Source organism: Nannospalax galili, unplaced genomic scaffold (assembly GCF_000622305.1).
Source record: "Nannospalax galili isolate Female #2095 unplaced genomic scaffold, S.galili_v1.0 scaffold336, whole genome shotgun sequence".
Classification (NCBI taxonomy): Eukaryota; Metazoa; Chordata; class Mammalia; order Rodentia; family Spalacidae; genus Nannospalax; species Nannospalax galili.
In genome coordinates this window covers 2,175,489-2,178,667 of record NW_008343385.1, presented here as the reverse complement: position 1 = coordinate 2,178,667, position 3,179 = coordinate 2,175,489, and positions in this window count along the sequence as shown.

The window sequence follows — 3,179 nt, the reverse complement described above, 5'->3', positions numbered from 1 at the left end:
AGATAACAGGATACTATTCAGTGCCAGAAAAAACAAATTAGTTATCAGGCTGTGATAAGACACCAAGGAACCTCAAATGCACAGCACCAAGTGAAATAGTCCATGGCAAAAGGCAACATGTTGCATGGTTACATTTATAGGATGTTATGAAGAAGAAAAAGCTGAAAGCAATAAAAAAAATTGATGGTCGCCAGATGAAGGACAAAAGGAGAGTGGAACTCAGGATCTTCAGGCCTGTGTACATACTTCATGCGATAGCACATAGATGAATGCATGTCACTATATGTTTTTCAAGCCCTTAAAATATGTTCTACTGGCCGGGTGTGGTGGCACATGACTTTAGTCCCAGCACTCGGATCTCTGTGAGTTCAAGGCCAGCCTGGTCTACACAGTGAGTTCCAGGACAGCTGGGGCTACAAGAAGACCCTGTCTCAAAAAGACCAAAAAAAAAAAGACGTGTTCTACTTTGGTTTGGTTTCTTTGTTGCTGTGATAAACAGCAAAACCAATTTGGAGAAGACAGAGTGTATTTAAGCTTATAGGTTACAGTCCATCATCAAGGGGAGCCAGGACAGGAGTTCAAGGCTGGAACTGAAGCAGAAACCGTGGAGGAATGCTACTTACTGGCTTGCTCAGCTACCTTTCTTATATAGCCTAGGCCCACCTGCCTAGGGATGGTACTACCTACAGTGGGCTGGGCCCTTCTATATCAATTAACAGTCAAGAAAATGCCCAAAGACATGCCCGCAGGCCAATCTGATGGAAGAAATTCCTCAGTTGAGGTTTCCTCTTCCCAGGTGTCTCTCTCTCTAGATCGTGTCAAGTTGACAAAAACTGACCAGCACAATATGCAATTCCAAGAGTGACCACTTATGTAAGCTTTGGACTTAGTGTGATAATTATTTGTCAATGTAGGCGCATCGATTACAATAAATGTACTATTTTGGTCAAGGAGGTTGATAACGAGGGAAAGGTATGCATGTGCAGGGGCAGAGACTATATTAGAAATCTCTTGTACCTTCCTCTCAATTTTTCTATGAGCCTGAAACTTTAAAGACAAGAAAAGTCTCCTTTGTACACAGCCAAGAAACTTCTCCAACTTAGGCCTCACTCATACCCAACCACCAGCATCCTCTCAGTGAAAGAATTCTTTTCAAGCCCCTTTGACTTCCCCCGCTTACCTAAAACACAAAGCTGGGTCCATGGAGATGGCTCAGCAGATAAATACATTTGCCACCAAGCCTGGTTGCCTAAATTTGATCTCTGAAACCCACATGGTGAAAGGAGAGAACCAATTCCTGCTAGTTACCCTGCTAATCATCCTCTGAACTCCACACAGGCACACACACACACACACACACACACACACACACACACACACGCACGCACGCACACACACATGCACACACACAATAAATAGACATGTAAAAAAAATTTTAATTAAAAACACAAAGTCCAGAGGTGTAGCTTTTCACGCTTCCTCAGCTGGCTCTTGCACAGCCACTCTTCGGGACATTGGCTCATTCCCTAAAACCTCATTAACCCATTCCTGAATTTTAGAAGTCGAAAGAAAGAAAGGCCTAGCCTCAAGGGTGACAGCCACTCTCAGTCAGCTCGTTATGTCTTTAAATTTTATAGTTTAAAGTAGGTTTTGCAAGTTGTCATTAGAAGGCTCAACAAGAAAACCCACTTACCTTCCTCCCTCCCTCTCTTCTTCCCTCCCTCCCTCCCTCTCTCCCTCCAGTTTCGTTGGTTAGAAAGCTCATTATTAGGGATTCCCACAAGATATCTTTTGCAGAAAATGGTCCTTAACTACTGCCTTGAATGTGAGCTGCCTGCAAAGCAGCAGCTGTTCTTTGACCTGGCTTTTTTATGGCTGCTGAGGTCACACTAAAAGCTGGGCCTCCAGTGTCTGCAAGAGGCTCTGTGAGGAGTTACCTTGGCCTATGACATCAGCTCTGTGCTAAAAGGGATAATGCAATGCAGAAAGAATATTTGGTCACAGACCTGGCGAACCAATGCTTCTTGAGCAATTGACACTAATTGACTTTTCCCTCCATAGACTATGACGAAGAGACCCTGATCTGAAACCTACTAAGGTACACACGGCCAAAGAGCATGCCCCTCTTCCCATCTGCGTTCCACTCACTCACATCAACATCTCAGTAACACACGAAGCCCAAGAACTAAGCTTCAGGGTTGCCTCAGTTCTGTCAGGCATATATAGTCTCTCAAGCACCTTTGCTTCCCGTGTGGGAAGTAGGAAAGAACATTTCTGAACACTTCCCTTGCAGGACGCTGTTGCCCTGCCTCTGAGGCTCCCAGCCCCTGGGTGCTGGGAGGTCAGAGCAGCCAACTTACTAACTGGAATTAAGCCATTCTGATTATACTGTTTATCAGCCACTGCCAAGAAGCCTGGCTTCGTGCCCTGTGATTGGGAAAGGGAAGGGTGGAAGGGCAATCGCTGAGAGCATGTTACAATTCAGCAGCAATGAAGCTCATTGCTGTCCTCCTGTCATTAGGCCACAGCAGCAATGCTGATCCTTGGAGCACCATTTGGGCTTCGCCAAAACCATGTGCATTTTATTGATTTTATCATAAAATCAATCCATATCAATAACATGGCCTCTCCCCATCGAAGTCACTGTTGTGATCCAGGAAGATGAGGAAGGGTGGGAAGGAACAGACCAATAAATGGACATCGTCCAGGCCCTTGCTACAAACCCACCTCAGGTCAACACTGAGTCTGCTTGGGCAGTCCCCGTAGGCCACACGGCCTCCTTTGCTGCCTCTTGGATATGTGAACCTCATAGCTTTTGCTGCCCATTCCCTCCCAGATAGCTCTATCTCTTGTCTTTGTCTCCCTCAAGGGTCACCTCAGTGTGACCTATTCTTTTCTAGTCACCCTACTTGCAGTTCCGCTGTTCTCATAAGAAAAAGATTTCATACCTACCTCTATATCACTGTAGAACTTTCCTAGACACTAATATAATCTATTTATGTATTTTGTATATTATCTTCCCATTCTCTTTGATATTAATGTAAGAACCTCAGGGAAGGAATTTTTATATATTTTGCTCCAAATTCAATATTTGAAAAAATTATCCAGTAAGGGTGGGCCTGTAGAACCTATTCATGGAATTAATTAATGCATGAATAAATGAACAACTACACACATTT